This window comes from Trachinotus anak, unplaced genomic scaffold (genome assembly GCF_046630095.1).
Source record: "Trachinotus anak isolate AG129_WGS33_773 ecotype Australia unplaced genomic scaffold, CSIRO_AGI_Tana_v1 ptg000021l, whole genome shotgun sequence".
Classification (NCBI taxonomy): Eukaryota; Metazoa; Chordata; class Actinopteri; order Carangiformes; family Carangidae; genus Trachinotus; species Trachinotus anak.
The window spans coordinates 729,182-754,775 of NW_027273872.1; the positions used below are offsets into that span (position 1 = coordinate 729,182).

Here is a 25,594-nt window from a genome sequence, read left to right on the forward strand (position 1 = left end):
ATAGACAGAGGAGCGGTGAACATTTTCCCACTGGCCGACCAATGTGTGGCCTAGAAAATGTCCCTGAGGGCCAGTTAACTACGCACATGGGAGGACACCTTCCATGGGGAGGACACCTCCGGCAATATACTGCCCCCTGTTTGTTTGGAGTAAGGGGCGCACAGCTGGAGTTTGTGGCAGGGCGGTGGAGCAGAGGCGGGGCCGGTCCCGCTGCTGCCGTGAGGGGACCCGTGGGTTGGTCACGTGTCCTCGGGGAGCTTTGGGGGCCATTTCCGGGAGGGAGGGAGGGGGACGCAGCGCTGCGCACAGCCGAGTTGGAACAGCAACATCTTTAACAAGCTACCGATCGGGCGGAGGATCAGTTCAGTTGTGGGCGGTGTCCTTCACCCCGCACGGCTGCGTGTGAGACACTGATCCCGGAGCAGCTGTCGCTGAGTGTGATCCTTCAGCCGCGGACTCGTCCAAACTTCTGCGCCCCCCAGCCGAGCTCTTCCCTGAGAGCGTCTCCGCTGCTGCAGGTCGACATCACGGAGGACCGAGGTAGGCTGCGCTTCTTCTTCTGTGGTTTGGTTACACGCCGGCTACACAATCCCACTGTTAGTTTGCGCGGACGCTGTGTAATGTAGTGCAGGACACGCAGGACACGCAGGACACGCTGGGTGATCCATGCCGCTGCTGCAGAGCGCGCAGGAGCCTGATCCGGTGAGAGCGCAGAGGTGATCACCGACTTCGTGTTTTCATCGGGATTGTTATTTAAAATGGTGCCTGAAAACGCGGGAAGAAGTGTGAGAGGACGCTGAGAGTAGGCGCCATGCCTGACAGGCTCCGTGTGTCACTGTGGGGCTGATGTTGGGGTAGTTGAAGCGCACTGGGTGCTGTAGTGCTGTATGGTCCTACAGGGACTGACCGGGGCGACTCCCAGCCACGCCCCTGACAACAGTCAGACACCTGCAGGTCATGCAGGTGCTGGGGTGCCTCCTTACCCATGAGGACTAGAGAGATGGTTAATATTTGTCACAGTCATCAGAGCGTGGGTTTAATCAAACTTATGAATGCTTTCTGTTTTTTAATCTATAATATTGAATATTATAGAAACAGAATATGATTGCTGTAGTTGCACCATCGTAGGCACAGCAGGGTGAAGCAACCTCACTAACAAACACAGCCTGACCCGTACACACACCCCCACAGGGCTGTGACAGTATGTCAGGGTGCTTGTTGTGGAGACAGTGCTGCAGGGGACAGTGGAGGCACTGTGGCCTTGTCAGCTCTACATCAATAATGCAGGAAACCAAAACAACGAGGAGCCGGGAGCTGAGGTCCAGGGCTGGGAAGTGTCGGCCCCCGCCTGTCTAAAGTGTGTTCTGACACTGTTAAATAACTAATTATTTGTTTAAATTTACTTAAAGTCATTACTAATATATACCAAATAATTACATTCTGATCCTGATGCTGTGTGATGTGATGTCAGAGCAGCATTGACACCAGGTTTAGTCTGTTGAGACGGCCACTACACCCCCTTATAGAAAATGATTTATTTCCCCACTCTCGCTCGCTCTCTTGTTAATGCACGATCACTGTGGTTAATGAGACAGGCCTCAGCGCGTGGGGCCCAACCCTCTCAGAGACAGCGCTGCTAGTTTGGTGACTACAGCTGACACCCTCATTCATCATGTATCTACAGGGTGCTGCCTGCTCACTCACTCTCTGCATGTCTGCCTCTCTCTCTCTCAATCCCTCTCTCCCCAACTGTACCCTTACATGAAATTATTAAGACACTATAATGATGACAAGAGTGGTGCCTTTTTTTCTGAGAGAAAGACAGAGCATCAGCGGTCTCGTGCTGGGATGATTATATCTGTGACACAGGGTTGGCATTCTGCTTGATGCTGCAGATGCAAGGACTTCCAAGAATAGATGTAAACACCTCCTGTACAATGGTGCACCTGGTTGACTCTCCTGGCTGCTGCAAGTCAATTTCACGTGTGTGCTAGCAGATCGTGAAGCTACCTGCCCCTGCCAATCAAAAACTGGCCAACTGTATGTTTTTCTAAAAGAACTGAGGACTTAAACGCTGGAGCAATTTGCAGAGCGGTTGGTGTGTTAAATGCTCTTCTGCTTGCCATAGCAAAGCCACCATGCAATATTAAAATGTTGGCGATGTAACTGACCCACATCTAGTGAAACTTAACACCCATACATAATTAGTGCACCCTTACTTTAAATTTGTTAGCCTGGTCATAATATTACAGTATCCATTACCCTCCTTTTAGATTTACTCTCTGAAACATTGATGAGCAGGAGAGAGTCTAAATGTTGCAGAGATCATTTCCTCTCGGGTCTGAAAGAGAAACATCTTAACTCCAGTTTATCTTTAAAACCTACTGGTTAGTTCTTTGTTTGCTCAGGGAGGTTCTCCACACATTTTAATCACTTTATGTTCACAGATGCGTCCACCAGAGAGGACACACGCGTCATGAGGGTGTTTTTGTTCTGGGCTGTCTGTCAACAGTTGATGCTAGTTTGACTGTGAAAGAGGCATTTCTCTCAGAGTCAGCCCCTGGGCCCGGTTTTCACAGGGAGCCTCACAAAGCAGCGGGGGGGCTGGTATGTTGTTTTTGTAAACGATAGAACTCCAGCTTCCTGAGAAAAACCAGCTTTGTTGTGTTGTGTTTGCTTTTGTGTACATATTTTTATAATTGATTGAGCAGAGTTTACTGGCAGTGCATCACATGACACATCAGCAGTTAATGGCAACTGAAAAGCAGAATAAAAGTTTTTCCGTCGGATCATCAGGGAAACTGGACAGAAGTCACTGTTCTCGCCTAAAAACTAGTTTTTCATCCTTCTGCCATATCAGCACCTGCAGATGTGAAGACTCAGTGTGCTTCTCCAGAAACACTGTGCTCGCATCTCTGCTGCTGAAAGTGTTTTTTTTCTTTTGAAGAATCCAGATTTGTAACAGTACACAAAGCATCCTTTGAACTTTTCAGGAGTAGCTTCCCACATCACGTTCTGCCTCAACATCCATCTCCTACATCAGATTATGTCGGCACAACAGCTGAAAAATACCATTTCCTTGTGTCTGAAATCCTTACAACTCATCACTTTCAATCACATTTGTGTTTCAGAGTCACATGTCGCTCCTTCGTCTGTGATCTGTCTACAGATTCCTCCCTGCATGTTTTCCTTCAGCGTGATGTGTTAAACCGAGCAAATAAAATCACCAGAAGTCAAATTCATCTCTTGACTTAACCGGACAAAACTGCTTCGCCACCGAAGCTGGCTGTGTTAATGTGTATGCCTGCCAAGTACATTCATGCCTGCTTGCATCTTTGGGCCCTGTGTGAGTGTGTGTCTGCAGATATACCTTTCTTATCGTTTCAGAAGATTGAAATTCTGACAGTGTGACAGATTAACCTGAGGGCAGGCAGGATGCGAGTGATGCTGCGACGAACTGCACCACATGTATCTGCCATCACAACGGCAGCAACACACAACAGCCTCCAGTCAGCAGCACAGTAGTTTGCCTTGCCACTCATCAGGGGTTTAATATTCAATTATGCGGGTCCTCTAGTTCAAGCTGAGTTTGATGGCTTGTGCAAAAGCCCCGCTGATTGATGAGTGGGCATCTTGGCTAAAGAGGCTCACAGTTTTTTGCCCCTGAAGGAGGCAGAGAGGAGGCAGATGGCTTGTGGGGGTGTTTTTACTGATGTGGCAGGACTCTCTTGTAGTGTTGCCTGATTAGAGGAACAGAAGCACAACAGAGGAAAAGTGTTCAGTCAGCTTTAAGAGAAGTAATGAACCCATGTTTCCCTTAAAACATGGGTTTTGGTTCACGCTTTCTTAAGACCAAGACATGCAACAACACAGAAGTGAGGCAAAGAAGAAATGCTTTGAAGTTTGTCTGAAAAATGAAGCATGAGTGGTGAGAGTTTAAAGGTGTTCTTTCAAATGTCTGCACAATGGTACTGACAGTGTCATGCTACTGCCTTTCAGTTTGTTGCTGTGACAATCTGTCAAACTGTCACATTCAGCTGAGTCCAAAGAAGTTAGGTCTCACTGTGTTCTGCTGACAAACAACCAGCAGACAGATAAAGAGAGTGAGACAGGCGGGGCAGCGTTTGCTTGGGCCCAGTGTTGGGAGAGCAGCTCCTCCTCTGTCATCTCATGGCAGATAAGATTGTTCAGCAGTCAGGTATCTGGACCTGCTGCTGGGATGTTTCTGAGCTGAAAGCTGCACCAAGCTGTCAGTCAGATTAGCGCTATGAGCCACTGATGGGAGTGCAGTCCTGTCCTCTGGGGGGGGGGGGACAGCCGTTACAAAGATCTGCAAATCCCCAACAGAGAGTGCACACACACACACAGACAGAGACACATGCACGCGGAACCCCCACTGAAGAATGAAGGGATGAGATCAAGCCAGGTCATGGGAGGCTCTTTTCAAATAAATTCCTCCTTCGGGAGACTGCTGCCTCCTCCATGCCCTTCATGCACACACACACACACACACACACACACACACACACACACACACACACACACACATATATCCAGGCATCCTGTCCCCTCCTCCAGAGAGGCACAGCAAAAACACTTGGTTGGTTGGTGTCCACTGTTTATGTGTCACTGATTGTAATTGCAGTTGGTGTGTGCTGCAGCAGCCAGGATGTTACTGCCTCTGTAGAAAAACACTTTGAAATGTAAAGTGTGATATCAAAGATTGAGACATAATCTCCACAAAGAAACACAGGGCTGCAACTAATCATTATTTTTGTAAGTGATTAATCTGCTGATTATTTTCACAATTAATTGCAATCACAATTTCCTAAAGGCCATCATCAAATCTCCTGCACTGTCTAACCAACCGTCCAAAAACCCAAATGCTCCATTTACTTCAATGGTACAACAAGGAAAAGCATCAGATTTGACAACATTTGAGATGCTGAGATGTTCAGCAGCATTTCTGCTTGAACCATGACTGATGATTCATCAGTTATCAGAATAGATGCTGATTATTTTTTTTTCTTGACAAAATTGACAAATCAAGTAATTGTTGCAGCTTTGGATCATGCTACCACTGCCAAACTGATTCTCTTCAGTCTTTAAGTACAACAAAGAAAGTTTAGAGTTTCTAAAGGTTGTTTAAACACAGCTGTAAAAATCTTTTTGAGAAACAAAATGCTGGGATCACCCAACAATATAAATATATATGAGTAAAGAGTATGTTGAATGACTGATCAGGCCTCTGAAATACATCTTTTCTGTGTTATCCTGCCCTTGTACAGGGAGATTACATGTTTAGCATACTTTGAAAAATACACCTGTTATTGCAGCTTTTTATATACTGTGGAAAGAATTATCATGTTCCATATATCTGTCTAAACATGAAGTCACAGCATAATAGATTTTATTGGTTTGGTTTATTGAGAAGTTTCACAAAATAAAGAAAATCCTGAGTGTGAAATGTGAATGTGATGAATTTCTCCCGGGTACTTTTCTCATTGTCTTGATTTTTATTGTCTGTGCGTTCACAGAAGTAGCTGTTGAATGACACAGAGTCGAGCCCCATGATGTTATTGCCCAGCTCCCCCGGGGTAATTTCATGAAAGGCAGATTGCATGACCGAGGCGACATGTCCTGCATTTAGAACAGGGAGGGTGAAGCTGTGCATAACTGAGTGATCCACACAAGGGGCAGAGATGTCGACTGATGCTGTGATTCTCAGCAGGGACCTGCTTGAAATAATCCTAAACTATCCAAATTGTGTTTACCCAGGGGAGGAGAACTGCCAGCTGCCAGCCATTCGTACCATTAAAGCTCTGTGGCCTTTAGCTGTATATGAAGAAATGACAGGTTTCAGTCTATGCACCTTTATTTATTTCAACAATAATGCAGCTTATCCCTTCCTGAGAAACACCAGGGTTTTTATGGGCAAATGCCCTTTCATAGATGTAGACTGATGTTCTATAGAGAGGTCAGACATTATTTTGTGCAGGGTGTTTTTCTTCTGACAGATTTGGAGCAGACCTCCAATATCTCCAGGCTGAATTAAGATTAATATAGTTTCTAAATCCTGCCTTGAATCTTTTTGTGAAATCATCATCTGATGATATATCTGCAGATATGTTAAAGGCTCTGAATTCATCCTGCTGATCATCATATATAAAAACTGATCAGAGTAGTCCTCTCCTCCCTCTGTCCGCTACATGCAGGGATATATAAGCACGCAGTGATCACATCCTCCATTAGTGGCTTCCGTAGTGGGTGAAGAGCCCATAGCTGTTTTGAGTGGAAGCTGAATGGAAGATGACAGTGACCTCTGGTTGTCCTCTGTCACCACTTGCTCCTTGTGTAATCACAGCAAGGGAGGACATCTTCTTTACTTAATGCACCGTGATGAATTACTCTTAACCTCTCACTGTCTCGCTGACCTCTGCTGGCAAACTGCAATGTAAGGATTTCCAAACAGATGCATGCGTGAGCATACTCAATTCCCTTTCCTGCTCCTCTCTCGCCTCCTCCTCCTCCTCCCTTCTGCCTTCCCCATTTATTGTGTACCTCTCCTTTTCATTCAGATTCACTCGACACACATACACGCACCCCGCCTACAAACACGATCTAAATGTTTCCTTTGTAGTTTCTAATCATCTCCCTAGCAGGCTCTATCCCTTCTCTGCACACTACTGCCAGTTTCCAGCCAGATTTTCTGGTAGGTGTCCTCTGCTGTGTTGACAGGGGTGTTAATTATTAGGTTTATAGAGAGAAAAAACAATTTATCACGAGCATACGGTGTTAAATGAGAAGGTCACGTAGGTGACCCCTCACTAATTGCTTAACCTCATAGTCAGCTGCCAGAATAGCAGAAAACCGACCGATCATCCTCTCTTAACTGACGCTCCTGTGAATCAACATGTCTTATGAAGTTACGTTAATGAATGAAGGTGTGTGTTGTATGGTTTGCACAGAATATTGAGCCATAAGTACAGTGATAAATTCAGACTGTTGTGTGCTGTATAATTGCAGTCTGTTATCTGAGGTCTCTGTATTCCACATAATCAAGTGATTATACTTGCATAATTATAGTTGCATAAATGTATTTGCAGGGAGTCTAATTTCAGATTCCATGCTCACCACTTTGTAATTTATCTCCTCATTTGGAGACATAAAGATGCTTGGTTAGTGAATCATACATTTAAGGGCCTAGTTTTAGTGGAATATTACTTCACATGTATGGGGAGTGATTTGGCATGGCTGTGACTTTACTTTAAAATACAGGACTAGGGAATCTCCCTCCATAAAATGATATGACACAGTGATTGCCAGGCTAAACCTGAGAGTGCTGAAAGCTTTAACGCTAGGCTGTGGGATTATGTGATCAGGTCAGATACAGTAACTCCATAAAACTCAATAGGACTCGAGGGCTGTACTCGGCAGATTATCACCTGTATTTTAGGAATTGCCTGACCCTGGAATTAAGGAGGACCTCTGATCAAAAATAAGTTAGAGTAACGCAGGAGAAAAGTGTAAATGGAAAAAAGCTGTTTCTTTCACAGTCCAGAGCTTTGATCCACACTTAACACTTTTAAACTTTTAGTGAATGTTATAAATCAAAGATGATAGTACTTTTATGATTAGAGGCTCTGGAAGATCGAATGGATGAACTGTTGATTTCATAAGACTGGTCTGGTCAGGCTTTAACAGTGATCTCAGATCAGCGCTCCTGCTCTGAGAGGCTGGAAAGCTCCAGTATTCTGGTCTTCACCACCTCCACCACCATCAGGCTTTTCACACTTTAAAAAAAAGACTTCTACTGGTGCATCATGGTTTTTTCAGATCCCATAGTGAAATTCCCTGTCCAGTGAGAGAGGAAACCTATCCTCAGAAAACCCCAACAAAAAACAAAAGCAAACTCATATAACTAATGTAGCCTAAGCATCCTGGGAAAATGCTGACTCCCCCCAACCCATCACCACCCACCACCCCCGGCATTCTGCAGCTGTGGTGAGGATGTGAACTAAGATTAAAAAAAAAAAACTAAAAAAAAAACACTTTCATTCTTGCAGAGTGTTTTTGTGTTTGGTTATCAGAAAAATGCCACACAGCGCTCTGAATGCAGCTGGGTCTGTCTTTCATATGTGCTGAGATCTGAACTGTGGCCATGATGATGTATTGTTTGAATAGGTCCAGATAATGAAGTGGAGTCTTTATGTCCAAATTTTATCACAGCAGTGCTGGCTGTGTGACCCCCCCTGAATTTTTCTGACTCAATCCAAGATATTTATGGACAAAGACATTTGTGATGAAGCACAAGCATTTATTCACTTAATTATTATAGTGAGTTTAAAGTGCACGTGCACCAAAACTCGAAGATTCATTATTTTTCCAATCAATTGTTTAATCAATATAAAGTCAGAAAATGCAGAAAACTGCGCAGAACCCAAGATGATGTCCTCAGATTGCTTTTGTTTCCAATCAACAAAAAGCTGTGAATCCTCACATCTGAGTAGCTGAAACCATATGTTTGGCATTTTTCTTGATAAATTACAACAAATATTGATCAAGAATCAAATTTGTATTATAAGTATTTCAGCACAGAAAGGACAGACCCTGTCACTACCATACATAAGATTTTTTTTCTCATTAATGTCTAGAGCAAATACAAGTCCCTACTGTACTATTTTATCTTCTGGAACACCATGAATATGAAAACTCCAGAAATCTCAAACAATATTCAAGTTCCACATGGAATTTAAGCAGAAGAACATCAGCAACATTGTAAGCATGTTCCCCTAACACTGTAGCGAGCCATCAATTCTTCTGGACAGGAAATCTTTTCAGAATGACGGCCGCTGAGAGAGAGGTGGACAGTGTATCGAGCCTGAGTTTCTCTTGTCTTTCCCAAGGGATTGTGTCTGTGCCTCCAAATGGAGCCTTACGTACAGTATCAGGCCCCTGCTCTGCCCTGTAATAGGATCCTTACTGCTCTGCATGTAAACTGTGGTCCAGAGGCCGTCAGATCTCTCTGCCCCCTCACTGACTGATGGTGGCACATTTCTCACAGAATGCCGAGGCTCGACTTGTGGGCCTTTGTCTTCCAAGTCCTGTTCCCAGTCTTTTCCCACTGCTCATACTGTGGTTGTATATGTGCAGTGTGCTTACAGTTTGCTGTGTGGGACACTTATGATGCACAGCAGTGAGAAAACGTGCAGGTTTAAAACACACAACATAACACAACATTTGACTAAATCAATGAAAATAAAATTCACACAGAACATTTCACAATAAATTCTATGTATCAAAAAGCTCTGTCAGAAACTGTGCATTTTAGAGCCCACAAGTGACAGCTGGGGTTAACAGAAAATGAAATTAGAAATCCTGAAGCTGGATGCATGTAAATTATACACTGACAGGAACTATAATTTCTCCTTTGTAGCAATTTAGCTCAGAGGTGATAAAAAGAACAGCTCAGTGTTTTAGGAAACATGTTTATTTGCCTTCTTGTGGCGAGTTCAGTGAGAAGATTGGTAACACTTATGTTTGGACAGTGAATACGAGGCTACAGCCAGCTGCTGGTTAGGTTAGCTTAGCTTAGCACAAAGGCTGTAAACAGGTGGAAACAGTGAGCCTTGCTCTGTCCACAGGTCACAAAATCCTCCTACAAGCTCCTCTGAAACTCACCAATTAACAATTCATTGTGTCTTGTTTGTTAATCTGTACAAAAACTGAAGGGCACAAACAAGTTTGCAGTTTTATGTACTGGATTGTTTCTTGGGAGCAGTGACCTTTGACCTGTGAGCATTAGAGGTGCTGGGAGGGGAATTTTGGGCAGAGCCAACCTGGCTGTTTCCTAAAACCAGACTTGATGCTAAGCTAAACCAACAGTCTCCCAGCTGTGGCTTCTTGTAGGAATGGTAACAAGCTTCTCCTCGAACCAACAGCAATAAAGTGAAAAAGCTGAAGCTTAAAGAGCTGTTTGTAGGTTTATGTTATTGCTACGTACCTAATGTTAACATTAACAGCTGTTTACTGACCAGTCGAGAGGAAACTAGGAAAACTTGAGGTGAACATCTGTAAAAAGGCTTCCTGCAAGTCAAAAACCAGGGCAGCAGCCTCCCCTGAACTGATGGACACAAACAGCTGACTTTTCCTAATGTAAATATATCCTCATTCATATGTCCTCATATATCTTTCATCAGTTATTCTCAAGAATATATGATTGTATTGTTTTCTTCATAGCTGATTCATATGAGGAATGCTAGGCAGCTATCCTCTTGCTATAGCTAACTAGCTAGCTAACCATGGTAATAATTGGAATGATGTTGCTGAATAAAAAAGTGTGTGTGTGTGACAGAGAGAGAGAGAGAGAGAGAGCGAGAGAGTGAGAGAGAGAGGAAGTGACCTTGACAACCCTAAGTGTGTGTATTTGTGTGGTTTTATTTTGAAATGCGTCACAATTGTCCTGTCCCATCTCAAATCCATCACTGACCCACTCCTGGACCCCCTGCAGTTCGCCTACAGAGCCAACAGGTCTGTAGACGACGCTGTCAACATGGCTCTCCACTTCATCCTCCAGCACCTGGACTCCTCAGGGACCTATGCCAGGATCCTGTTTGTGGACTTCAGCTCTGCCTTCAACACCATCATCCCAGCTCTGCTGCAGGACAAGCTCTCCCAGCTGAGCGTGCCTGACTCCACCTGCAGGTGGATCACCGACTTCCTGTCTGACAGGAGGCAGCACGTGAAGCTAGGAAAGCATGTGTCTGACTCCCAGACCATCAGCACTGGATCCCCGCAAGGCTGCGTTCTTTCTCCTCTGCTCTTCTCCCTGTACACCAACACCTGCACCTCCAGCCATCAGTCTGTCAAGCTCCTGAAGTTTGCAGACGACACCACTCTCATTGGACTCATCTCTGATGGCGATGAGTCTGCCTACAGGTGGGAGACTGAGCGTCTGGTGACCTGGTGCAGGCAGAACAACCTAGAGCTAAACGCTCTGAAGACAGTGGAAATGATAGTGGACTTCAGGAAGAGCCCAGCCCCACCCACCCCCATCTCCCTGTGTGACTCCCCCGTGGCTACCGTGGAGCATTTCCGCTTCTTGGGAACCACCATCACACAGGATCTCAAATGGGAGCTAAACATCAGCTCCCTCATCAAAAAAGCTCAGCAGAGGATGTATTTCCTGAGGCAGCTGAAGAAGTTCAACCTGCCAAGGACTATGATGGTGAACTTCTACACCTCCATCATTGAGTCCATCCTCACCTCCTCCATCACCATCTGGTACGCTGCTGCCACGGAGAGGGACAATAACAGACTGCAGCGTATCATCCACTCTGCTGAGAAGGTGATTGGCTGCAATCTTCCGTCCCTCCAGGACCTGTACGCCTCAAGGACTCTGAGGCGTGCAGGGAAGATTGTAGCTGACTCCTCCCACCCTGGACACAAACTCTTTGTGACACTCCCCTCTGGCAGGAGGCTGCGGTCCTTCAGGACCAAAACCTCTCGCCACAAAAACAGCTTCTTCCCATCTGCTATTAGCCTCATCAACAAGGCTAGAGAGCCCCACTGTTGCTGATCAATTGCACCAATCACCAGAAAAAATTCCTTGTATGTGAAAACATACTTGGCAATAAAACTGATTCTGATTCTGATTCTGATTCTGATTCTGATTACAGAACAGTTTGAAGTTTTGATACTTGTCAAAGCGAATCAACCTGAACGGATGAAAACAGATCGCCTGCAGTTTTTCACAGGCTCCTGTGTATATGAAATGTTGTCGTATATTTCAGATAATGTTTTCACACATTTCCTTTTTGCCTCAGTTTCTTACAGTGACAGTTTGAAATATCCCCTGATGTGCTGAGTTACTTTTATTCTTGAATTAGGGCAGCGTTGTTATGTTTACCATTCACTGCCAACTCACAGGAGATGTAGGTCTATTCTCCATCTCTTACTCTGAACTCTGCTGACAAGGGAGATGCTAATAATTAATGACATTTTTGAAATCTCTTTCAAGATGCTGTAGGAAAACTGCACAAGGGGAGAAGGGAAGAACATAAAATGGCTTGGAGCTTACAGCAAAAACAAAAATTCTGCCAGAGAATCAGATTGGAGTTTTTTAAAGTTGAGAATCAAAGTGGAGACCCACCAAAAACATTTCTGTCCCGTTTTATGATTTGATGATTGAAGAGGCTCCAGTATAAAGAAGGGATTTATTTCCATAAAACACCATGAAAGATTTTATTAAGGGGAAACAAAGTGAAACAAAATCTAACTGAAAGAATTAAAATATCTCTTTAAAAGCAAGAACAGGCAAATTCACCAGACATCCTATCCACTGATAATCCCCACATAATGTGAGGCTAATGTTAGCTGACACCAGCAATGGTTGACCTACCACTGGATAGCTTATCTTCCTAGAACATATTTCCATAGCTTTATGTATATATTCAAGGCTAAATGCTATAATTAATAGTGATCTAAATTAAGGACGCCGTATAAAGAATTGAGGTTTTATACCAGGAAAGATCAGAGATAACTGAAATCTAATGCGGGTCAGTATTTACAAGAAACCTTTAATTTTGCTGAAAACAATCCAGCCATTAAAGTCATTTAAATCCTGAAGGGGCTGATGAAGTAGAGTGGAGCAGACACTGGGGAGCGATGCAGCCTGGAGGACAGCGAGAGATGAAACAGATGGAGGGAGAAGTAGACGAGCAGGGACGACACTCAGAGGAAGACGAGGGGGGGGGGGGCTTGGGAGTCGGGACAGTCTAGTACTCAGTGGGTGCCCTCATAAGCTCAGTGTCCTCAGCAGCAATTACACTGTACACACACACACAGACACACAGACAGACACACACGGACATGCAAAGCTGTGGTGTTTGTACTTTTAAGGAGAGGCCTGTTTGATAATGGATTTTGCAGGATATGGCTTCCCAGCCAGAGTATATTAAATTTCACCCACAACAGCAACAACAGCTCCTTTTGCACTGTTATTCAGTCCTGGGGGGGGGGTTTCTGTACACATGTGAAAAGTCAATTCTCTGTGATGACTGGACACATGTTAGTCTACAACAGATCAGACACACAGACATTTACTGGTTGGTCCACGCAGCACTTACCTGTGTCACACAAAATGCCTGTTTAATGTCATCATTAAACTAGTTGATGAAAGCTTTACATCTGCAGCTTGTGTTGATGCAGCTGCCTTCAGATGTGGTTAGAAATAATATCTACTCTTAGATTCTATTGAAGGCAGTCAGCTCTAAAATATTGAAACAATACCCCTAACTAATAATAAATTATTAGTGTAATTATCATTACTATGCATAGATCACATAACAAAGACATAATTACTGATGTAATGAGCCAGTTTATGATTAGATTCATAAGTTATTATGTTATGAATCATTTTACTAATATGTTGTTGTTAATTATATATGTTAATTAGTAGTTAATCTCTTAGGAGAACAAAGGCTCTCCTACTTTAAATCATTGGAGCTGCTCTCCACAGAATCTAGACTCTACACTTCACTGCTCTTTTGATTTGGACCTCAGTTTTTTTCACATGTATGTTTACACATTTTAGTGGAATTTTAGCACATAATGTGTTTGCTTCTTCCATATTTAATAAGTTGGTTGTCAGCTCTCATGAAGCCTCACAGTTCTGGTGTAGGAAAAGGGAAACATAAGCGAACAGCCTATGAAGTCTTATAAAGGGAATAACTACTATTAAAATGACTTGATATTATGTCAGCTTATGTAACGACCGACATGAAAAGGCTTCACTCCAGAAACAGTTTACTGTCTGCAGCATCGCAGCTGGAATCACATGTGTTTGTGTGTGTTTTTCCAGGAAACACTAGATGGCACTATGGATTTATAATCCCTGGGAAATGTTTGGACCTCTCTCGCCCTCTCTCTCTCTCTCTCTCTCTCTCATACACACAAAATCACAAACTTGAGTTTGTTGTTTCATGTAAAGAGGACAATTAGAAAGCACTGTTATATGTTTTACAGGGATATTACAGTATAATCTGTGACCATCTGTCTGTGTTTGTGTGTGTAGTCATACGTGTGCACGTCCATGTTTCACTTCACAGCAGCACCTGGTTTCTGTATTTGCAGTATCAGTGATGCTGGTTTAGCATTGGAAAAAAAAAACAAACAAGTATTGTAATAATTTTATTATCTTTTACTGCATGTTCTATGAAACTTCAGCAGAGCATGTTGTACCTGCGTATGATTTAAGAAAGGTTAGGATGTGTGTGCTTGTGATAAGTGTTCATAACATTGCAAGGACACAAATCACAAATCTGTGTGTGTGTCTGTGTGTGTGCGTGCTCTCGATCCCTTTAAGCAGATTGCTCCTCAGTGAAGGGCTCTGACTCATAAATGTGCATTTTGTATCATGCTCTTTAATCTGCTCCATGTTTGGGATTAGCTTCCTCGTCCACAGAGAGAACACTCTCTCCTCTCCTCTCCTCTCCTCTCCTCCCCTCTCCTCTCCTCTCTCCTCTCTCCTCTCTCCTCTCTCCTCTCCTCTCTCCTGTCTCCTCTCCTCTCCTCTCTCCTCTCTCCTCTCTCCTCTCCTCTCCTCTCCTCTCCTCTCCTCTCCTCTCCTCTCCTCTCCTCTCCTCTCCTCCCCTCCCCTCCCCTCCCCTCCCCCTCCTCTCCTCTCCTCCCCTCCCCTCCCCTCCCCTCCCCCTCCTCTCCTCTCTCTATCAATCCAATCTACTCATACTCATGAAATAATTTTCAGAAACTAAACATAGACCCATGAAGCAGAATTTGATTGTAAGATCCACCATTGGTCAAATCTCGTACGATGTAACGTTGACATTCTGATAGATAGTTTTTCTTCAGACAGCAAAAACATTTGCATGGATGTACTATTATACATGTATTATAATACATCCATGCAAGTGTGTCTGAACTCGGGTCATCAGTTTTTGGTGAAACACTGATGCTTGTGTGTTCGGTTGTCTCGTCAGTATTTGCAGCTCGTTTGTGAACTGGTTCGTGTTGTGTGTATTTGCAGTGTATGTGTTGTCAAACTGATGAAGATGTTTTCTGAATTTGCTTGTGTTTTGTCTATTTGCATGTGTTTTGAGCCTCAGGGCCACCGTACATGGTTAATGTAGTATAGTCTGAGACAGACTCAGTATTTTTATTTTGACAGGATCGTATTTGTTTTGCAGCACAAGAGATCGTGACTTTACCAATACTGATGCTCAGTATCTGCATCATTAGCCAGAAAAAGGGGATCAGATATCCAAAAAAAATACAATTTGAGATGAACTATTGACAAATAAGTATTGAAATATAGTGTGGCATCATTTTCTATTAAATAAGTAATAAAGCAGAATTTCTATCTGGGATTGTTGGAACTTAGGAGCTTTGGAAGCTCCAAAGCCACAAACTTGATAAAAGACTTGCAGAACTATCAGGCAAAGGACAATGACAAACTTGTTTAAGCAACAAGCGTGACGTTTTTGCAGAAGCAGTAATCCAATGAAGAAGCGTGAGAAATTCCTCCCAGACAGCAATAAAACAAAACCAATAACAGAGAAAATTGTGATATGTATTGTAGATAACCAGCCTGTTTCTATGGTTGAAAATGTAGTGTTTCAAATCTTAAATGAACATCTCAAGCATTGCAACAAGCTGCCAAACCAACAGGAAACAGCTGGCCTGCATCTGCACCATAGTTCTGAAACACTTGGAATATGTTGGTGAATTTAACAGCTGACATGCGGATGTACTACAGACTGTATCTGAGAGCACACGGCCTGTGAATCACAAGAAGCAGCTCCACAGGCTGAAGACGTTGTGAATGAACAACAGAGTGATGTTAGGCAGCAGTGTGTCTGTCGGCAGTGTCGAGCAGAGTCAGTCACTTGTATACCAGGTGTATTACGTGGTGTACAACTGACAACATACAGTTCTATAGTCTGCAGGAACATATCAGTGAAATTTATCTGCTGTAGCTTTTCAGTGGAATAAGTGTCCAAACTGTCCTAGCCCTCCATCACACACAGCCCAAGACTGCAGCCAAACAAGACGACCATATTGTTTATGTTGTGCACATCATGATTGACCTGTTGCTGCTTTGTGTAGACGACATCATGTCTTTTCACATCTTGCCAAAGCTGTTGGCTTCTGCCTCTCAGTGACCTTTCACCAAGCAAAACTAACAGATCAATGGCAGGAAGCTCTAACAGCTTTAAACAAGCACACTGTTATCAGCTCCAGTGTTTATCCACACTAATTAAAACACTTCAGAGTCAAGAGAGTGGTCCAGTGTGTGTCTGTCTGTGTCTGCATGTGTGTGTAGACCGATGAGCTTCATAAATTCCACAACAACGCCATTAAAACTGAGACAACAACACAAGTACAGCTGGTCCACTCTCCACAGAAAGAGGGAAAACCTAATGGATTTTATTTGAGTCAGTGATGAGATTCCTAATCGAACTGTTGGTTAAGTGATTTATAAAGTCTCACACAGATGGATGTTGGACTGCTCGAGGCAGCTGCACTCTTCAAGGTGTCTTAGAGTAAAGTTGTCAGCTCAGCGATATTGGAAAGATGAGAGTTTTGGGGAAAAGGCCTTGGAGAAAAACCATGACATGGCAATTTCTCCCGTTCTAACAAGGAATGAAAACAGCTCCTAATGTCAGGCTTCACCAGTGGGTGTGATTTTTAATGCAAACACGGACTTCAATCCCCCTAACAGAAGAACGATAGATTAGATGTGGTTAACTGAAACTTAAAAGTGAATTAAAAGAGCAGAAAATGTTCAGTGGCTGAATCTCTCCACCACATTCACCCTCTCCAGAGAACGAGACGAGTAAATGTAGGTACAAGGAGAGTGCAGTTAACAGATGTCATGCAACCAATTTCAGATTTTCTCTGAGGTAAAATCCTTCAAACTTTGAAACTCAAAAGAATCCAAATGTTGCCGTGACTCAGCTTTTCAGGATTCACATTGTTCCTCTGATGGTTTAGAGCAGCCCGATAAATAGTTGTGATTTTGAACAAATCTCACTCAAGTCTGGACACAAGAGAGCCAAGGTTAGACCCGGTGATCCAGTCATTCTGTCTCTGAGACAGAGCCACTCATGGTCACAAATGGAGTTAGAACAAACTAGAAGAATCCAACTCAACCTCAGGAAATCCTGGCTGATTGGAGTTCTTATTGTAGTTTACTCTGAAAGGTTTTATTTGCATGTGCGTATGTAGAATCAGAACGCTTCATGATCCCAGGGGGCAATTAGGTTACGTTACAGCTGTTTCCTCAAGAATATTAATGTAAGAGCCAAGAATAGAGAAATACATAAGATTAAGAGGTAAACATGAAAAGAAGGATCAATATAAACATAAAATGTAAAATTATGTCCTTATATTATAATATACTAATATACAATATAAATATAAATGCAGCAATATATGAGGTAATTGCACAGTTTGAAATTGCACTTGTCAACATAGAGGGATTCAAATATTGCACTCAGGAATGAAATGAGCGCGAGGGTCAGTTTATTGACTCTGAGGGCCAAGGTGAAAAGTTTGATGGCCACAGGCAGGAATGAAGAAACTGAAGCTCAGCATCAAATGTCCCTCCTTCGTCACCGAGAGCTGTTTCTACAGGTGGAAAGCAACTCTCTTGTTTTGCTTCTATTTCTATGACTTCCTTTCTTCCACTAAAGTTAGCATGCTAACTAGCTAGCCCTGGCCCAGTTAGCCTATCTCATCCAGTCTGCCCTGAGGACGTATTATAACCTCTTGTCCTGTAAACGCAATGATGGTTGAAGCTCTCGGCAAAACTGGTCATAAAACAGCTGTTAATAGCTCCGTTAACTGAAAACATGTATTCAAGTGTCGTTTGTTTCTCACAGAGGGGAGCCGGTCAGTGCCTGTGTGATTTAGTGTATCACCCTGATTAGAGAAGCTTAATCATAGTTTGTGGCTCTGCAGTGTTTCAGACACATCCTTTGTGAGCAGGCTGTAACTTGAAGAAAGCCAGAACTATTGTCCCTGCAGAAGAGCTCTGCTGTCATAGCGTGATGTCGGGGCCACATTTGTAGTAATGGGGAATAATGGCTTCGGCCTTTTAAACATGTTAGTCCTTGACATGTTAAGATTAACAGCCCAGTTCCAGCCACTGGAAAAATCAGGTCTCCCAGGGAAATGAATGAGAACATGTTCTTATATTCTTTCATCCTCTTTGTAGCCTATACACGATTTAGATTTTCACTTTAAGCATTTAAGTCTAAGTGGGCCGATGGTCCTAGTGATGTATTCATTTCTAGGCATACGAGACAGCACTCTCTAAAAAGCACCAGTGTTTGAATCAAATATTAATTTCCTGTTCTGAAAGACCCCTTTTCAATATTTCTCCATGGCCGAGGTCTTTGGCACCGTCCATTTGGTTTCTGTGTTTCGGACGGAGAGAAGAGACTTTTTTCTTGGATGTGTGTGTGTGTGTGTGTGTGTGTGTGTGTGTGTGTGTGTGTGTGTGTGTGTGTGTGTGTGTGTGTGTAGCACTGGGTGGTGCATTTCTGTGCATGCATTCTCAACATGAGTCTGTAAATACATGTGGGCTCGGACATGCTTGTGTGTAACTACCACTTCACACATGTGGTAGTTGTAGCTGTAGCTCTTTCAAAAGGCCCTTTGATAGTGGATGTAAGATCTCCTGCTTGGGGTGTTTGGCTGCTCTCCTCGTTGCTGCTATGAAGGACAGTCCATTTATTCATGTCCGTTCCCAGAGCCCCAGAAACCCGGCTCCCCGACGCTCCCTCAAAGAACTTGAACAAAGGGCATATTCTGTCACAAGAGAGCGGAGGGGTGAGAGTAAGTTTGTGTGCATGTGTGTGAGAGAGAGTGCGTTAAACTTGAAATGTAGAGAATCTCTGTGCATGCATCAGCTGAATGGTTCTTCTGTGAGACTCTTTTTGTCCATCTCTGTGTGTGTGTGTGTGTGTGTGTGTGTGTGTGTGTGTGTGTGTGAGTTTGTCATCTGCATATGTGACATCTCCTGACTCCAGGGGAATACCCACCAGATATTATTCCACTGTTCTCTACAAAACTTTGCTTTGCACAAAGAGCCTTTTTCATGCCCAGCTCTTTAGAAGCTTATACATCAAAAATATGACTGGGTGGGTTGTGAGTTACATTGTGACAGATTCGCTTGAGGCTTTTTGTCCTTGGTTTGACTCATGGGAACCAAATACTGTTGTGACTTGTGAGTCTCATGTTTCTGGTTTCAGTCATATCATAGTGTTAATTCCCACATTATGAACAAACAGCGTACGTGTGAAGTCATTGCAGGTCATTTTAGCATCAGTTTTGATTGCTTCATGTCCCAAAGGGGAGATTTCAGCTGAAACTACAGCCGGTCTCCTCACATTCAGTGGATACTCTCACAGACCCGGGTCACTGTGATGCCAGAGTTGAAACCACTGCATCTTCAGGTGTTAAAGAAGTCGAACACTAACGTCTCAATCCAGGAGCATCAGGAGTGTGTAGTTTTCTAAATGTGGCAGGCAGTGTTGTTGTCAGAAGCATTCCCGTCTTTACGTATCCCATCCTTTCAAGATCATTGGAACAAAAGTTGCCAAAGCAAGAATCCAAACTTGAGAGACATTGCAAAAGCCATCATGTCTGATTACATGAAACTGTAGGGAGTGTCTAACACCCTGGCTTTCATCTATGTAGCTGCACCCCAGGCCACACCAAAGGTGACGTGCACCTCCTCAAAAATTATGAAAAAAAACTACACAAATGGGCTACCTGAGCAACAAAGATGCCACACATGAACTTTGATTGGTCATCTTAGGCTTCCTCCCAAGATTGCACATATGGAGGAGAACATAAAGCAAATTGGTAATCTATAAATAAGGCTCAGTAACACTTTGGGATGTCAGAAAGCATTTTCCACAGCAGACCTGCTCACAGCAGTTGGCGATATCACAAAGAGAACAGAAGAATGTCAACACAAGTATTTCAGATGCAGCTTCTTTTCAGTAGCTTTGTAGATCAGGCAAAGTTTCATATCATTGATCTGCATCAAAACGAAACACCATAATGTTACAATGACTTTACAATTTACTGCAACATGTAGTGTAATTTAAAATGTACTACTACATGTAGTTTTCCTTTGGTGCTTCTGTGTAATGTGTGAAATCTTACATAGAACTTTAAATCCGTTTGTATGCTGCAGCCATCTTCAGTAAGACCAATGCACCTTGATGCAGAAGCATGAATCCAAATTATATCCCTGCAGAATCAGCGTCAGCTCTACCACATTAACTGTAAAAGTCTCCATCTATTGTTGATAGAACAACTCTTTTAGGACGTCATAGGAAAGATCTTAAATGCTGCTTGTGGCCTCTTGAGACGACTTGTTCATGTTCTGTAATCTAAACTCAACTTCAAGATTACAGTGAAAACATCAAATCTGTTTAAAGCAGGGATTGTTCCTTAAATTTCAACTGAACTTCTGTTAACACAGCCACAGAAATGGGTCACTAGTTAAATATAGCTTGTTCCTTCGATTTATGCCCATTTTGAAGGCAACAATACACTCACACGTTCCCATTTCTCTCTCCATTTATTGGAACCCCTCTTTTTTTAATTAAATTTCATTATGCTTTTTGCTTTTTAACAAACCAGAATCCTCTTTATCTCTGCTATGGCTGAATTTAAGCTTGTTCTGAATTTATGTAAGAAATCCTGAAACCATGATTCATTATTGCTCATTTTGAAGTACAATGCTTTTCAGTCTGGTAGAGAAGTTCAGGTCGCATTCACAGTTTAGATGAAATTATCCAAAGCATAGTGATGTGCTTCATTGTCTGTGCATGCATGCATGCTTCAGCAAACACGCTGCCTGTCTCTCTCCCCCTTTGTGCCAGGGATTAGCAGTAGGTTCCAGCGCCCCATCACGTCTCCTTTCTGCCTACATGTCCGCACTGCTGGGCCGTCCTCTCTCCACGAGGCTCCATGCCTCATTCTGACCCTTCACAGACTGCGTGCCCATGGATAAAGGGAGAAAATTACACTGAAATGAGCCTGAAAACATGCTCAAGCACCCCTCCACAAAGCAGCCATCTGTAATCTTCTACTTGGCATTGTCAGGCACTGTAGCACCCGCTCTTATTCATCTCTCTCTCTTTTTCTTTTTTTTTGTCTTCCTCATGTTGTTTTCCTAACACTACACTGAGTGCATTTATATGTGTGCCACTTGTGACTCGGTTTCACGCTCGTCGTTTTTGCTGGAGGTTGGAGTGAGCTGTTTGAATAGCTGTCATCCTCCAGAAGAAGTGCAGAAAATGTTCACATCACTCTCTCTGCCCGAGCCAGTGACTGTAAGTTGGGAGATTTTTCAAGGACACGCAGAACAGTATTCATATTCATGCATGGTGATCAAATGTAAACGATTACCCATAGGATTATGGCAGCAGCAACATTTCCTCTCCCTCTCAGATTTTAGGCCCTGTTTTTAGAACACTTTCTTCCTGGCTGTGCAGGACCACAGTTTGAACATCAAAGCCAGAGCGTCAGTGGGTTTTGGCTCAGTAATGCAGCAAGAGCCGATATGATTTTGTAAAATACAGCTCATCTTCCCTGACTCAGACATGTCCTTCTGCAATTACTGCTGCATTTGCTATTTGATTTTTAGCATTTCCAAAGAGTGCCTTCAAGATGTACAATGTAGGATATTGAATTTAAGTGTAAAAGCAACATGTAGTGATGTTTTCTGCTCTGCAGGAGATTTACAGCGCAAATCTTACAAGAAACATACAAGACACAACTTCCAAGCTGGTTTGACTCTGATACACAAGTTACAACAGCATGTACACACAGACTAGAGCAACATTCATTTCACTGGTGGCAACAACATGTAATGGTGGGACTGTACTGTATCGGGCCTTTAATGATTGATAAAACAGCTGAACACAAGCTGATGATGCATTATTTATTGATCAGTCCTTGTTCAGTGAGCATGTCTTGATTGTCTCTTCCTCTGTGATGAAACAGTGGATGCCTTACTGAGCTCCAGCAACAAATCAATGACAGTCTGTCTGATCAAAGAGTGGGACACATCCCTAAAACAACATCAGGCTACATATAAAATATTTAGATGGCGCAGAGGAAGACAGTGGAGCAAGAACAGAGCAAAACGGGAGCTGCAGGAAGCACTGCAGGAAGAACATAGAGGGAGAGGAACGAGATGACTCCCACTCAGCAACCTTCTCCTCCTGGTGGTGTGTTTGATGTGGGCTCGTATGTGCTTTTTAAATAGATTTCTCTTAATATCTGTTATGCTCTACTTTTTCCTCCACTGTTTGATTTGAGCATATTTCCACCCTCTTGCACTTGCTCCTCATATCTCTCTCTCTAATGTTGCACATCTGTCCATCCCATAAGTCATCTTGGCCCAAATATGACTCTGATGCTCAGTGTCTAGTGTGACGGCCGACAAATCCAAAAGTTATTTTCTTTTTTTCTCTTCTGTAGTCCTGTGCTATTTTTTAAATAGCACACTCACATTAGAGTTTCCAGAGGATGAGAAACTGGTGATTTATTTTGCTGCACAAAGTCTGGTTTGCACATCAAAAAAGGAATGCTATTAGATGTTTTTTACAAATAAGAAGCTTATTAATAATGTAGCAGAACTGAGCCAGCGTTAGCATGTTGCATTCAGGCTATGCTTTCATCTGTGATGAGATACTGTTCACTCGAGCTGTTTGCCCCTTACTGAGGAAAACAATGAATCATTTCAAATACATACATAATTAAAAAAAATAGAGACTTAAAAGTGTTGATCCTGAATGTTATGTACTTTGATCGACACAGTGACGTGTTAACTAGAGTTCTGTGCCAAATCAAACTTGATTGTGAGGTAAATATAATCTCATCGGTTTCAACAGCAGTAGAAGAACAAAACCGTGTTGTATGGTCAAACCATGAATAGAAATGTGTTTTATTTAAAGATAGTCCAGCAGCTGAAGATAACACTGGGCCATGTCTTTTGAGAAAGATGCCATTTACAGCATAGTATATAAAAACTATTGCTGCAGCCCAGTGACTAACAAGGTTGTTGCTCAGCTCCCACACAGAGGTGGAGGAAGAACAGCCAGTGACTCAAAGATGCCGATCCAGCTAAGTTACCTGCTAAATAAAATATCGGCTGGCCCAGCAGATAACCTGCTAAACGCTTGTTGTGCTGACATTTTAACTCCACTTATTAATTCTCCCCCAGAACCTACCTGTGCTCCGTTCCCAGAATAACACTGGCCCATTTATTACAGTTTAGTTTGGTCAGAGAATGTGAAGATTCATTTTCTGGGGTAAATGTTTCCAATATGCAGTGGAGACGACGTTTTCCCGCCAGTGACCTCTCCAAACGTCTGCACTGGCTGTGAAAACAGGAGGAGAGAAACGTCAGGCTCAGAGTCATGGTTAAAAGCATTGTGGTTATTGAAACAGTGAAAAATGAATGACTTTAGTAGTGTTAGTAAAATATTAACATACTGAACTTGCAGGGTGCTGACATAAAGTGACTCAGAGACTTGATTGTTACCAGAGTGGATGAACTTCTTATGTTATTCAGAATTACATTTTACAGGCTTGAAATATCAAACCACAGAGGAAGCTGAGCCGATCCAAGATGAGATGAGATGAGATGATGAGATGTTTGAAAGGTCCTATAACAGAATATAACACAGCAATAATACTCAAAACAACTACCACCAACAGGTACATCCATGGGAACCTGTTAGCAGCTAGCGTGCTAGCTGTTGACACAGGGCCTGTGTTGTTACAGTTCACATTCCTCTGCACTTCTGTGACTCTAACGTGAATGTGAAATAATGCGGAGCTTGTACAGAACATGAATGTATTCAACAGTTATTGCTGTGAAAGAAGGAATAAATCATGTATTTTATGATATCCTGAAAGATTAACAATCAATAGTATGACAATAGAATTGAATGACATTTGAGAAGCCCTTCTATAAACTGATGCGTCATTCAGAGGCTGCTGAATGAAAATGTGCTCCACAGTAGTGATGTCCCGGTGAGGGTTTGAGCAGGGAGAGAGAAACAGCTGCTTGGTAGAAAGCTGTTGTTGCTGCCTGTGACTGTTGGGGTGAAACACAGGAACAGGCGAAATGTGCAGGTAAACACAACAGTCTGTTTGTGCAGCGTGATTAGACTTGAGTTTGTTTCGAGGAAATCCTCTGCACATGACTGACACATCAGATTGTTGAGAGGAATGTAGCAGGGCAGAGGAGCCTTGTGCTCTCAGGTGTGGTGGTGATGTACTGAAGGTGGATGATGTGGGTGGATCGTGTCTGGGAGGCTGATGCTGAGATGATTTATGATTCTTAGAGCCAGTTTAGCATTAAAGCTTTCTCCCACCCAACTCCTCAAGGTCATACTGCTCCACAGAATACACAATAACAAATATGGGCGAGGATTTTCTCATCAGTCTTAAAAATGTTTATACTTAAAGCTGAACTGTGAATCATTCTCCACATTTTATACCACGGCTGTCACTATCTGTGATATGTCATAGTTGTCTGCTTGGTCAGGAAGCTCTGCGGCTCGGCAGCACTGCAGGTTTTTACTGTAGCAGCCAGGCTAAAGACGACACCTCCATGAAAGGGTTACTTCACTTCTGCTGCTGTGTGGCTGAATTTAGCAAAGCTAACAGATTTTGAGCCTGACTTTGAGCCAACTCTGTAAAGTTGGAGGTTCTTAGTTAAAAGGCGAGCCCTGTCCTCTGAGTACAGACGCTACAGAGAGCCTTGGAGCTGATAATTAAAAGTGCATCCGACTGAGGAAAAAAGTCGGCAGTCATTAAGGTGAGAGGTTTGGCCGTGTTGAACAGTCTACATAGGGACTGAGACCTGGCTGTAGCTGGCGCCCCGTTACAGAGAGGCTTGGTTATGAGCCACAAGTGCCCAGCACAGTCCAAGTTCATTAAATCACTGAGTCCCTCTCATTAATTTTGCATTGCTAAACTTGTAATGTAATTTAGTGCAAATTGAATTGAACACAGCTACATTTGAAATAAATCTCCAGGATAAGACTGGCTGATGTCACCACTGCTGGAGGACAGCTCTATTTCTCCTTTTTTTCTCTTTTACATTTTCTTTTTCTTTATCATTTTTTGTCATTTTGGGACTGTTCTTATCTGCACACTCAGATGCTTGTGAATAGCTTTTTCAAAATGTCTCATAAACTTCTGTTCAGTTCCAAAGAAAAGGGGCTCTGGCTCTGGTAATGGAGTCTCTAAAGCAGGAGATATTTTTGCTTTTCAGACAACTGGTTGCGTCGTGACTATCGTTCACATACTTGTTGAGGTGCAAGTTACTGGAGGATATCTCGAGAGGGCACACTGGAGCACTCAGACCACACAGAACTAACAGATTTGCATGATGTAAACAGTAGAGGAGGTTACTATTTTGTTCATTAAATGAGATGTATTTAAGGCCCCTAAACCCAGCATGTGGTGATAATGGCGCGTTGGTTTCTCTCTTTTTGACAATGTGAGAAACTGACAATCAGAAATACCA

The 25,594-nt window shown here is 43.0% G+C and overlaps 1 protein-coding gene across 4 annotated transcripts in view; it reads left to right on the forward strand.

The window, feature by feature from the left end:
• Nucleotides 1-284: 284 nt before the first annotated feature.
• mid2 (midline 2) overlaps nucleotides 285-25,594 on the forward strand; it is a 136,586-nt gene continuing 111,276 nt past the window's right edge. For all 4 annotated transcript variants that reach the window (XM_071457650.1, XM_071457649.1, XM_071457652.1 and 1 more), the window contains exon 1: nucleotides 285-540. The gene's annotated coding sequence lies outside the window, so the exon portion shown is untranslated. The remainder of the gene's footprint in view (nucleotides 541-25,594) is intronic.